This window comes from Oncorhynchus gorbuscha, linkage group LG19, assembly GCF_021184085.1.
Source record: "Oncorhynchus gorbuscha isolate QuinsamMale2020 ecotype Even-year linkage group LG19, OgorEven_v1.0, whole genome shotgun sequence".
Taxonomy (NCBI): domain Eukaryota; kingdom Metazoa; phylum Chordata; class Actinopteri; order Salmoniformes; family Salmonidae; genus Oncorhynchus; species Oncorhynchus gorbuscha.
Genome location: NC_060191.1, coordinates 8,248,304 through 8,262,457, shown reverse-complemented (window position 1 = coordinate 8,262,457; position 14,154 = coordinate 8,248,304). Strand labels below are relative to the sequence as shown.

The window sequence follows — 14,154 nt, the reverse complement described above, 5'->3', positions numbered from 1 at the left end:
ACTTCACCGCCGGAGTGCCAGCATGTCTGTGAAAGTATCTGGGAGTACGTGTTGAGTTAGTGAGTAGCTCAAAGTCTTGAACAAAAAGGGGTGTTCCTCCGCTATTTCATCTTTATTTTCACATGTTAAATAACTCTCTCCATTGTGTGAATGTTTCCTCAAGAATACTTTCTAGCTTGTTCAAATCCCTCTCAAATCAAATCAAACTTTATTGGTCACATACACATGGTTAGCAGATGTTAATGCGAGTGTAGCGAAATGCTTGTGCTTTTGGTTCCGACCATGCAGTAATATCTAACAAGTAATCAAACAATTTCACAACAACTACCTTATACACACAAGTGTAAAGGAATGAATAAGAATATGTACATATAACTATATGGATGAGCAATGGCCGAACGGCATAGGCAAGATGCAGTAGATGGTATAGAATACAGTATATACATGAGATGAGTAATGTAGGGTATGTAAACATTATATAAAGTGCCATTGTTTAAAGTGACTAGCGATACATTTATTACATACAATTTTTTAATTTTAATTTGTATGTTGGCAGCAGCCACTCAATGTTAGTGATGGCTGTATAACATTCTGATGGCCTTGAGATGGAAGCTGTTTTTCAGTCTCTCGGGCACAGCTTTGATGCACCTGTACTATCCTCGCCTTCTGGATGATAGTGGGGTGAACAGGCAGTGGCATGGGTGGTGGTTGTCCATGATGATCTTTTTGGCCGTCCTGTGACATCGGGTGGTGTAGGTGTCCTGGAGGGTAGGTAGTTTGCCCCCGGTGATGCGTTGTGCAGACTTCACTACCCTCTGGAGATTCTTACGGTTGTGGGCGGAGCAGTTGCTGAACCAGGCGGTGATACAGCCTGACAGGATGCTCTTGATTGTGCATCTGTAAAAGTTTGAGTGTTTTTGGTGACAATCCAAATTTCTTCCGCCTCCTGAGGTTGAAGAGGCGCCGCTGTGCCTTCTTCACAATGCAGTCTGTGTGGGTAGACCATTTCAGTCTGTCCGTGATGTGTACGCTGAGCAACTTAAAACTTACCACCCCTTCCACTACTGTCCCGTCGATGTGGATAGGGACGTTGATCGTGAGGTTATTTTCCTGACACCACACTCTGAGAGTCCTCACCTCCTCCCTGTATGCTGTCTCGTTGATGTTGGTAATGAAGCCTAGCACTGTAGTGTTGCCTGCAAAATTGATGATTGAGTTGGAGGCGTGCATGGCCACTCAGTCATGGGTGGACAGGGAGTACAAGAGAGGGCTGAGAACGCACCCTTGTAGGGCCCCAGTGTTGAAGATCAGCGAGGTGGAGATGTTGTTTCCTACAACTCACCACCTGGGGGCATCCCGTCAGAAAGTCCAGGACCCAGTTGCACAGGGCGGGGTCTCGAGCTTAAATGTTAAATGCTGAGCTGTAGTCGATGAACAGCATTTCTTACATAGGTATTCCTCTTGTCCAGATGGGTTAGGGCAGTGTGCAGTGTGATTGTGATTGCGTCTGTGGACTTATTGGGGCGGTAAGCAAATTGGAGTGGGTTTAGGGTGTCAGGTAGGGTGGCGGTGATATGATCCTTGTCTAGTCTCTCAAAGCACTTCATGATGACGGAAGTGAGTGCTACAGGGCGATAGTCGTTTAGCTCAGTAACCTTAGCTTTCATGGGAACAGGAACAATGGTGGCCCTCTTGAAGCATGTGGGAATACTGGGATAGGGATTGATTGAATATGTCTGTAAAGACACCAGCCAGCTTCGCATGTTCTGAGGACGCGGCCGGGGATGCCGTCTGGGGATGTTTAAATGTTTTACCCACGTTTGAGTCGGTGAAGGAGAGCACACAGGTTTTGGTAGCGGGCCATGTCGGTGGCACTGTATTGTCCTCAAAGCGAGCAAAGAAGCTGTTTAGTTCGTCTGGGAGCAAGACATCATTGTCCGCGACGGGGCTGGTTTTCATTTTGTAGTCCGTGACTGACTGTAGACCCTGCCACATACCTCTCGTGTCTGAGCCATTGAATTGCGACTCTATTTTGTCTCTATACTGACGCATAGCTTGTTTGATTGCCTTGCGGAGGGAATAGCTACACTATTTGTATTCTGTCATGTTTCCGGTCGCCTTGCCCTGATGAAAAGCAGTGGTTCGCACTTTCAGTTTTGCACAAATGCTGCAATCAATCCACGGTTTCTGGTTGGGGAAGGTTTTAATAGTCGCCGTGGGCACAACATCACTGATGCACTTGCTAATAAACTCGCTCACCGAATCAGCGTATACATCAATGTTGTTTTCGACGCTATCCGGAACATATCCCAGTCCACGTGATTGAAGCAATCTTGAAACATGGAATAAGATTGGTCTCACCAGCGTTGAACAGACCTGAGCACGGGTGTTTCCTGTTTTAGTTTCTGTCTATAGGCTGGGAGCAACAAAATGGAGTCGTGGTCAGATTTGCCGAAAGAAGGGTGAGGGAGGGCTTTGTATGCGTCGCGGGAGTGAAAGTAACAATGATCCAGGATTTTTTCCAGCCCGGGTCGCGCATTCGATATGCTGATAAAATTTAGGGAGCCTTGTTTTCAGATTACCCTGTTAAAATCCCCAGCTACAATAAATGCAGCCTCGGGGTATGTGGTTGTCAGTTTACATAGAGTCCAATGAAGTTCTTTCAGGGCCGTCGAGGTGTCTGCTTGGGGGGGATATATACTACTGTGATTATAATTGAAGAGAATTCTCTTGGTAGGTAATGCGGTCGGCATTTGATTGTAAGGGATTCTAGGTCAGGTGAACAAAAGGACTTTAGTTCCTGTATGTTGTTATGATCACACCACAACTCGTTAATCATAAGGCATACACCCCCGCCCTTCTTCTTACCAGAGAGATGTTTGTTTCTGTCGGCACAATGCGTGAAGAAACCAGGTGGCTGTACCAATTCTGATAACATATCCCGGGTGAGCCATATTTCCGTGAAACAGAGAATGTTGCAATCTCTGGTGTTTCTCTGGAAGGCAACCCTTGCTTGGTTTTCGTCTACCTTGTTGTCAAGAGACTGGACATTGGCAAGTAGTATACTCGGGAGCGGTTGTCGATGTGCCCATCTAAGGAGCCTGACCAGAAGACCGCTATGTCTGCACCTTCTGCTGCGCCTTTGTTTTGGGTTGCCTGCTGGGATCCGATCCATTGTCCTGGGTGGTGGACCAAACAGAGGATTCGCTTCGGGAAAGTCATATTCCTGGTCATATTGTTGGTAAGTTGACTTTGCTCTTATATCCAATAGTTCCCCCCGGCTGTATGTAATAACACTTAAGATTTCCTGGGGTAACAGTGTAAGCAATAATACATAAAAAAACTAAATACTGCATAGTTTCCTAAGAACGTGAAGCAAGGCGGCCATCTCTGTCGGTGCCCTCTATCTTCCTAATTTCTTCTTTCATTAGTGCTACTTCATCTGATGGGACCTGGTATGGCGGTGGCTCCAAGTTCACATTGGTTGGAGTGTCAGTCCTCCTTTTTGCTTTTGTTGTCTGGGACTCTCCCTCACCCTCTGCTGCTCTTCTCCTAAAATGCGGGACTATGACTATGCCTGTTCTTAAGTTTTGATTTCCAATTGATTGGACATGATTTGGAAAGACACACACCTGTCTATATAAGGTCCCACATTTGACAATGCATGTAAGAGCAACAACCAAGCCATGAGGTCGAAGGAGTTGTCTGTTGAGCTCTGAGACAGGATTGTGTCGCTGCACAGATCTGGGGAAGGGTACCAAAACATTTCTTCAGTATTGAAGGTCCCCAAGAACACAGTGGCCTCCACCAAACTTCTTCCATTCTTAAATTGAAGAAGTTTGGAACTACCAAGGCTCTTCCTAGAGATGGCCGCCCGGACAAACTGAGCAATCAGGGGAGCAGGGCCTTGGTCAGGGAGACGACCAAGAACCCGATGGTGACTCTGATGGAGCTCTAGAGTTGCTCTGTGGAGATGGGAGAACCTTCTCTGCAGCACTCCACCAATCAGGCGTGAATGGTAGAGTGGCCAGACGGAAGCCATTCCTCAGTAAAAGGCAGACGACAGCCCACTTGGAGTTTAACAAAAGGCACCTAAAGACTCTCAGACCATGATAAACAAGAGTCTCTCGTCTGATGAAACCACGATTGAACTCTTTGGCCTGAATGTCAAGCATCATGTCTGAAGGAAACCTGGCCCCATCCCTACGGTGAAGAATGGTGATGGCAGCATCATGCTGTGGTGTTGTTCGTCAGCGGCAGGGACTGGGGGACTAGCCAGGATCGAGGCAAAGATGAACGGAGTCAAGTACAGAGAGATCCTTGTTGAAAACCTGCTCTTGAGCGCTCAGGACCTCAGACTGGGGAGAAGGTTCACCTTCCAACAGGACAACGACCCTAAGCACACAGCCAAGACAACGCAGGACTGGCTTCGGGACAAGTTTCTGAATGTCCTTGAGTGGCCCAGCCAGAGCCCGGACCTGAACCCGATTGAACATCTCTGGAGTGACCTGAATGTAGCTGTGCAGCAATGCTCCCCACCAACCTGACAGAGTTTGAGAGGATCGCAGAAAGGATCTCTCTGCTTCTACATCTGCATTGCTTGCTGTTTGGTGTTAGGCTGTGTTTCTGTATAGCACTTTGTGACATCGGCTGATGTAAAAAGGGCTTTATAAATACATTTGATTGATTCATCTGCAGAGAAGAATGGGAGAAACTCCTCAAATATAGGTGTGCCAAGCTTGTAGCGTCATACCCAAGAAGACTTGAGTCTGTAATTGCTGCCAAAGGTGCTTCAACAAAGTACTGAGTAAAGGGTCTGAATACATATGTGAATGTGATATTTGTTTTTTAAAAATTTTAATACATTTTCCAACATTTCAAAAAAGTTTTTTTTGCTTTGTCATTATGGGGTATTGTGTGTAGATTGATGAGGAAAAACATTTGAATCAATTTTAGAATTGCTTAATTGTTAGGCTGTAACCTAACAAAATGTGGAAAAAGTCAAGAGATCTGAATACTTTCTGAAGGCATTGCATCTCATGCTGTCTGGTCAAAAATAATATGACATTGTGGCTGCCCGTAGCATTGAATGCGATGGAAGCCACCAAGCATTTGGCCACCCTTGATTAAAAAAAGTATAAAATAATAGCCAATCAGCATTGAGCTAAACTGAGTGAGCACAACAAAAAGTGTCAAGAGTAGCCAGTTTGGATTAAGCTTCAAACCAGTCATATTAAAAGCAAAACATCATTGACAGAAAACTTGAATTGTTGCTGAGACATGGATGGAGGATAGGAATTTGGACGTGTGGTTTTACTCCATTCTCTATACTGGCCAATGATTATAACGCAGATTCTGATCCAACCGTAAATTCATACATTGTGCCCCTGGTCTGAGAGGATGGAAGTTCAACATATAGGCTAGCTAGATGTAGTAGGATAATGTTGACTAGCTGGCTCATTGTTGATCATGAAAGGAAGTTAGGCTAGTGATCAAGCATTTTAGCTATGTAGCCTAAGACAACAAAAACTTAAAGCGTGTACTCTATGACAAAGTCATAGACCATTTCGTCAACATGAAAGAGAGGAGGATGGCATTGGTGTTTCTATACCAGTAGGATGAGTCAACATGTTTTTTTTTTACTTGCACCCTCCCATATTTTAGTTGTCACTGTATTAGACTAAGCATACTGTAGGTGATTTGATGATGTTGAAGTTAAAATGGCGCTGGAATAATGTAGGCAGTTCATTTGCGACTTGCGTTAACTCTCTGTGGTTTTAAATCAATAGTTGTTTAGCAGTCTGAAAATGTCTGAAAAATGTACTTGCTTGACCATTTAACGGTTTGTTAAATACAAAATGCTTTGTGGACTTCACCGACAGATGTTGCTCTCCGGTTTTGTGATGAAACAAATGTGCTGGTTGATTTATTCTGCCACTGTGTCTTCTAATTGTCTCGGCCTTAGGCCTATATATCACAGTGGAAAGGCATATGAACTAGCGGGTTATAGGGCAAACAAACACACAGGTTGTAATATAGATTTTTTTCTAGCTTGGCTTCCCCAGTGGTTTTATCCACACACTGCTATTGATGGCACTGCCGATGTTAAACTGCCTTTTGACCACTAGAGGCCTCTATCCTCCTCTTTGGTTTAGCTCGTTGACTTCCATAGAACCATAAATTAAATGAAGGAGTGGCATGTCTCACTTCCTCTTCATAATTGTGCCCTTCTCTACACATTTGGGGTGGAAAATAGTATTGAAGTTAGAAAGATGGTCCAGTAGCCGGAAGGTTTGCATCCTGGTGCAGAAAAATGGTTGTGTCCTTGAGCAAGGCACATAATCCCAATTTCAGTTAATAATGGCTGTGACCCCATTCTGTAGGAGTGGGATATGCAATAAACCACATTTTGAAATTCACATATCACCTATATTTTTAATTGTAACAGTTTATAATCTCACAATGGGCCTGCCAACTGTAGCCTATATAGTAATTAGACTACCATTGGAAAATGTTTTAGTTCCCAGTGTCCTTAAAGTGGAAATTCTGGGAAAATACAACAGCTCTGTATCTAAATCATTTTAGATTTTTTTGTGTGTAGAATATTTATAAAAAATCAGTAAACAATCAATAGTTAACTGTAAACTATTTGTATTTCACCTGTTGTGTCTTTGGCTATGCCGGATTAAGTGATATGACATGCTATTCTATAAAATAATTTCTCCATAACTAATATCACCTGATTGAGCTAATCGTGTAAATGTAATTAACTAGAGAGTCGGGCACCACAAAATAATATTTGTAGAGCTGTTATCTTCCGAATAAACTCTTAAACACCTAGTAATATTTTACATCAATAGCAGTCAACATTAATCTTCATCTCACTTCAGTCTCATAATCTGAAAGTTGTACATTCTTGGTTATCTGCAAGAACCCTGGGTAACAATTTGAATCAACAATACAAAATTGGGTTTAATTATTTATTTACTAAATACCTAACTAGTCACACAGAATTCACATACACACAATTTATTATAAGGTGATTACAAATGACGTCATAAAGGAAAACGTCCCTGACGAGCGGAACAGATATGACAGCTTGTTACACAAAAGAAAAGGGTCTGGGTTTGAGTGAAGGAGCGGGAAGACTGAGGAACAAAGGGAAGAAGCTATGCTATCGTAAATACAGCATCTTATGCATTTGGAAAAGGAAAATGCAATAAATATTTACTCTGAGCTGCGCTTCAGTAAGTTGGTGGTAAATGGAAGACTGTGTTGCCAAACAGAGTCCTCTGTCCTTTGAAGAATGTCTCTGGTGGTCACTTGGATAAGTTGTAGTAACGTCGTTGTGTGGTAGATGGAATACTATGTCTGTTCCTTCCTTTAATTTTTTTAATTTGACCTTTATTTTACTAGGCAAGTCAGTTAAGAACAAATTCTTATTTTCAATGACGGCCTAGGAACAGTGAGTTAACTGCCTGTTCAGGGGCAGAACGACAGATTTGTACCTTGTCAGCTTGGGGATTCGAACTTGCAACCTTTCGGTTACTAGTCCAACGCTCTAACCACTAGGCTACCCTGCTGTCCCTAGCCTATGTTTGCAGCTGCAGTCGCTAACTCAACAGCTAGGATGTATCACTTCTGTCGTGAATAAGAGTTCAAAGTTCATACCACTCGCAACCAAAGCTCATGCTGATGTAGGCTTCGTTCTGTAGTTATTATCTGAACCATTCTGACATAGGACCGTCATCCTACCTCATCGCAACAGGAAGTTCTATTGTCGTCAAGGCTTTATATAGGAAGGGAGAAGAGGGCGTGTTTGAAAAGTTTTATAGCCCATGTCCCTTCACAGAGGCGGGCCACTGAGTGAGCAGCCCTAACTTATGAAAACCCATGTCTCGCATTTTAGAAGCTAAAATAACATTTCATCCCATCACAAATAATTTCATATTCAAACATTTAAATTGAACAACAATTCCATGTGAATCCGATAACTCTGATGTGTAGACTTTCCACTGTAGAGTTTGTCATCTTATCATTGTTGAGAATGTCTCAGATGACAACCGAACTGAGATCATATTCATTAAGTACCACCGCATATGTTCAATTGTTCGGATTACCAGAATATAGTTCATTTCCCCCCACCTACTGATGTTCCCAGAATCTCTGTTAACCAAGTTTTTTTTTATAAATGTAACCTCAGCAGGTTAGAAAGGAGGAAAAAGGGGGGAAGAGGTATTTATGACTGTTATAAACCAACCCCCAGGCCAACGTCATGACACAACATTTGATTATATGAGTGATTGTCACACCCTAACCTTAGTGAGCCGTGTTTATTCTCTATTTTGGTTAGGCAGGGTGTGACTTGGGTGGGCAAATCTATGTTTCTATTTCTTTGTTGGCCTAGTATGGTTCCCAATCAGAGGCAGCTGTTTATCATTGTCTCTGATTGGGGATCATACTTAGACAGCCTAGATTGTGGGATCTTGTTTGTGTGTAGTTGCTTTCTGCATTGCATATACAGTGGGGCAAAAAAGTATTTAGTCAGCCACCAATTGTGCAAGTTCTTCCACTTAAAAGATGAGAGAGGCCTGTAATTTTCATCATAGGTACACTTCAACTATGAAACACAAAATGAGGGAAAAAAATCCAGAAAATCCCATTGTAGGATTTTTTATGAATTTATTTGCAAATTATGGTGGAAAATAAGTATTTAGTGACTGTTCCCTCTGCTCTATACAATACATATGTTTATTTTATGTGATGATAAAAGGCTCATACAATACAAATATTTTTTTCATGTTTTCTTTCACAGTGATAGCGACTCCAACTGGGAGCCCCCGGTGCCAAGCTGCCCACTCTACCTGTGCCCCCTCTACTCCTGCCTCCAGTGGTATTCATATGCCACAGTTCATTACTGCAGGCATGACTGTGCCTCAGGGCCAAAAGGGCACAGCATGGAGGCGTTGTTGTGTTTGGAGGGAGTTGAAAGTCCGTGTTGCCCAGCAACATCCCCAAAACGTCACTGCTCTAGAGGAGATCTGCATGGAGGAATGGGTCAAAATACCAGCAAAAGTGTGTGAAAACCTTGTGAAGACTTACAGAAAACGTTTGACCTCTGTCATTGCCAACAAAGGGTATATAACAAAGTATTGAGATAAACTTTTGTTATTGACCAAATACTTATTTTCCACCATAATTTGCAAATAAATTCATTAAATATCCTACAATGTGATTTTCAGGATTTTTTTTCTCATTTTGTCTGTCATAGTTGAAGTGTACCTATGATGAAAATTACAGGCCTCATCTTTTTAAGTGGGAGAACTTGCACAATTCGTGGCTGACTAAATACTTTTTTGCCCCACTGTATATACACATGTTAAGTTTGCTGAAAATAAACGCAGTTGACAGTGAGAGGACGTTTCTGTTTGTGCGGAGTTATTTTCACACTGCAAATGATGGCAGTGCTATTAAAGGACAAGATTCTCCTTGGATAGAGTTCAGACTAGATGTAGAACATTACTCACCTTTTCCCTTTCCTGCTGTACATGTCAGAAAACATGGCTGGGCTAAAAAATAAAACATTGGTATCAGTAGCAATTGTCCTTCACATTTCCCATTTCACCGTTGGCTATAGCTTCAGGAATTGCACTGAGGATCCAACCTAAAACCACACAAAATTAATTTTCATCCGTCACCAGGCAAAGAACATTTCTGACATTGTAGGTGACCTGCCACCCTATGCCACCAAAATGATAATCTCCATAAACCTGATAAAACACATACCAAACAATACCTTTATTCACCTTCCTAACATCAGGACACTTCAGATTGACAATAACCATCTGGAGACCATAGACAACCAGGCATTCCGAAATATGAGCCAACTGAAGAGCCTAAACCTGTCAAATCTCAGCTCCTCTGTGTTTCAAGACCTCAAAAACCTTGTCAACCTGTCACTAAATAATAACTCAGTGATTAGGCTCCCTCCAGGTGTTTTCTCCTCACTCTCCAATCTGGATGTCCTCATATTACGGCAGAACTACCTGAACAACTTCTCTGCGGTGGCAGAATCTGTGACTCACTTATCGAAGCTGACAAAATTAGACCTGTGCAATAACTATCTAACGTCCCTCCATCATTCTAACCATACAGACCTACCAGAGTCCCTCACCACCCTCTATCTCTGTAAAAACAAACTGGTCACTTTAGCATGTGAGTGGGGATTCCTCAGCCATGTACTACTGCTGGATCTCTCCTACAATGACCAGCTCCCTTCAAGGGCTTTCCAAGGTGTGGACTTGCGGAAGCTAAACTACATGCGTTTGCGTTCAACCAATGTTACAGTGCCAGAACTTTTGAATGTCAGCAATGTTAGAGGTGGAAACATAGACTTCTCTGGTATGGGGTTGAAGACTGACAATCTGCTCATGGAGTTATGCAGCCTTTTGAGTACAAAGGTCAAAAAAGCTGAGTCTGGAAACCAATGGTATCCCGTCATTGCGGAAGAACACACTGTCCACCAATCCAAGGTTTATTGGACCTTTTCTTCAACAAGTTGAGGAGGGTAAGATGCCTCCAGGATCAAATCAAGAACTCCACAGCAGAGAAAAAGCACCTCACCTCCCTAATGTCCTGAAACAGACAGAACCTCTCTTTCCTAAATCTAACAGATCTGTGCTACCGTTACAATCGCACACTCAATGTGAACTCTTTTGCTTTCCACCACACACCAAATGCGAAGACCCTACAACTAGCAGCTTTTGACAATCTGACCAACTTGACTTTCCTCTCCTTGGACAACTCCTGTGCCGGGGTGATGCAGCTGCAGCCGGGCTTCTGCAAAAACCTGCGGAAATTGAGCAAGCTCAGTGCAATGAACATTGGCATTCAGTCCTTCTCAAATGAGGTTTTCGGGAATCTGACAGAGCTGCAGATCTTGCCTCTCAACCAAAACGTAATGCAATCCTTAGATGTGAATGTGCTGGAGGCTCTCCCTAAACTGCGCTATCTGGACCTGCGCAACATTCCTCTTAGTTGCACCTGACTCAACAGTGACCTGCAGAACTGGACTTTGAGTTAGTCTTACTCTAATGTCTACAGTGCCCAGAAAAAAACTCCAACAAAACATGCACAACTTCAACACCAATGTTTTCTACCTGGACCTGGGAGAGTACTTTTTAGCCACCACAACCACTGTGACTTTAATGCTGACTATAATCCCGCTTAGTAGACCAGCTACTTCCCAACCTGGAGGGCAATGGAGCCTCTTCCCGGCTGTGCCTGCACCACTGTGACTTTGAGCTGGGCAACAACTTTTCCTCCATGTACAGAAGCCGCAAGACCATCTGAATGGTTAGTAAGCACTTCTTGTGTAGCGAGTGGTGCTCCCTGGAGATCCAGCCGGCCAGCTATAGGCTCTTCCACAAGCTCCAGGACCTGCTCCTGCTCTTCTTCCTGGAGCTCATCCCTGAAAGGCAGCTGTATGAGAAAGGTCATGTTGAAGAAGACCTACTTGCAGTGGCCGGGGTCAGACTGCACTGACCCAGTCAAGGCCCAGGATCTGTTTTGGAACCATCTGAGGAGGGCGCTGAGGAGCGGGAGCAGCAGGTTTGAAGATGAAGATGAGAAAGAGGGGAGGGAAGAATACTTAATTCAGCCACCGACCGATGATGCTAAGCATTACTTAATGCCTTTAGGAAAGGGTTAGAGGACACGCTTTGCCCTGGCAGCAGCCTGATTTGTGGATATGAAACAAAGTTTAATGTTGTAAAAGTACTAAAATGAGGCACACATACAAGAAAGAGGAACTGAGTATTTTGTAAATGTGCTCTCGGTACAATGATGTTCTACTTGCTTTGACCGATTGCTATAATAAACTAGTCATAATTTGTTTCCTTTTTTAATTTGCTTTCATGGCAAACAAACTTAATCATGTTGTGATCAGTACTAAATCATATTGAAATACTGTATGTACATTTAAACGATGTAGAGGGAAGTGGAAATGGTAATTCAATTGAGACATACCCTGACAAATCATGTTGCAAAGTTAATATAAATATTCTATAATAATTATTGTTGGTAAATACACCGACAGATGAGACCTATTACTTAAAGACTTAAGGAAATGGTTAGAGGACACACTTTGCCCTGGCAGCAGCCTGATTCCAGGATATGAAACTAAGTTCAATGTAGAACACCCACACAAATACAAAGACAGAGAGGAACTGTATCTCTTGTAAAAGTGCCTTCATTACCATAACGTTCTACTTGCTTGAAATCCAGCATTGTTTATGCTTTGATCAATTGCAATAATAAGCAAGTCATCATTTTTTTTGCTTTTTAAATTTTCTGTCATTGAAAAAAAATACTCAATCCTGTTGTGAACCATATTAAATCATATTGTAATACTGTATGTACATTTAGAAGATGCAGAGTAAAATGGAAATGGACATGGGAAATAAGATGATCAGACAAATCATGTTGCAAAGTTAATTTACATATTCTATAAGTATACTTCTTGTTGGTAAATATCCCTTTCTCAATGAGGAATGCACAAACTAAAACAAATACATTAATGATCTATTATTAGATTTTAATATAAAAGTGTGTTACTATGTACAGTATTATATTCACAGGTTTCATTTTATTCAGTCCATCTTAAATGGGGAGAATCTCAATTACATAATCGCATCCCCTCTCCTCCTCAAAACCCAGAGGAAAAGGTCAGAGGGGAGGGACCTCAGAAGAGAAGATGTGAGTATGTGATTGAGATCTTCCCATGGACAGCAGACAATCCTCTGCATAATGCATTCATTCTGATTTGTCTTTGATCATCTGTGCTAAAGAATTCTGCTTCTCAAAAAAATAGAATATATATATATACTGTGTGTAGGCCCAGTGGCCAAAAAAACCTGAGGGACACATTTGTGGATATTTTGTTTTGCCATAGTTGACTAGTCCACTGTAGCTGTCTGTAAACAGCATACTGTATTAGTTCTGCAATGCATTTTCTCTTATAGTGCTTCTGTATGTTTTTGCATGCACATGTTTCAATTAGAAGTATTCATGCAATAAAAAATACATTCTGCTGTTAACTTTCTACAGCATAATTGTTTTACTGTCCAAGCTGGAAGTAGTTTAAGAGTATGGAAAAAGTATGAAAGAACATATTTCTAAATATGCAAACATTTCCTTTGTCTTTCTGCCCATGATATGGCCTGACAATATTCAAAAGAGAAATAAAACATCAAGTCAGTTGTAATTCTAAATAATTAGACTTGATAGTATGCATTTGGAAAACACTCAACAACATAGTATTGTGCTTATGCATGTCTCTACTACACAGAGGATCAGTACAGTCTCATCCGGGGGAAAGACCAGCATTCAGGGCTGGGGAAAGCAGGCAGGGGCCTGGGGGGCAGAGGAGGGGACAGGCCACTCTCCAGCATGTGGAAGGGGGGATAGTAGGCCATGTCAGGAAGGTGGGACCTTTACAGGGCTGGTTGGGGGGCGGCGGTTGAAGCGATAGAAAGGGTGGAGCTGATGACTGTCTAGTGGATAGTGGTTGGGAGCAGATGAGGATGAGGAAAATGGCTCCTTTCAATGTCATATGGATCTTGCTGCTGTGGCAAGTGTCTGTCTCTGTCTCCACCCTCCTTTATAGACTTCCTTTATCTTAGGGCCAGGAGAATATCCCGACAACATGACCTGACCAAGAAAATTCTGAACATATTTATAGCCTAAAAACTGCAGCCTGGCTGAGATGTCCCTCTTTAAGGTCACTTAGTCAAGAAAAAGTAAAGGCCCTACCTGTAAGTGTTTTCATAGTGTGTGATGTCATGATTAATGTTAACCTGTTTGTTTTTACCCAGGTTTTCATGCGTGATGACGAGGTAGCAGTAGTGTAAAGTACTTAGGTAAAAATACATGAATTAAAGTACTACTTAAGTAGTTTTTTGGGGTTTCTGTATTTTACTATTTATATTTTTACTTCACTACATTCCTAAAGACAATATTGTACTTTTTACTCCATACATTGTAACCCAAAGTACCCATTACATTTTGAATGCTAAGCAGGACTGGAAAGTTGTGAAATTCATGCACTTATCAAGAGAAAACATGATCATCCCTACTGCCTATGGTCTGGCGGAC

At 42.2% G+C, this 14,154-nt stretch overlaps 1 pseudogene; it reads left to right on the top strand.

Annotated features, from left to right (window-relative positions):
- Window positions 1-9,560: 9,560 nt before the first annotated feature.
- Window positions 9,561-11,710, top strand: LOC124005960 (annotated as a pseudogene).
- The last annotated feature ends 2,444 nt before the right edge of the window (window positions 11,711-14,154 follow it).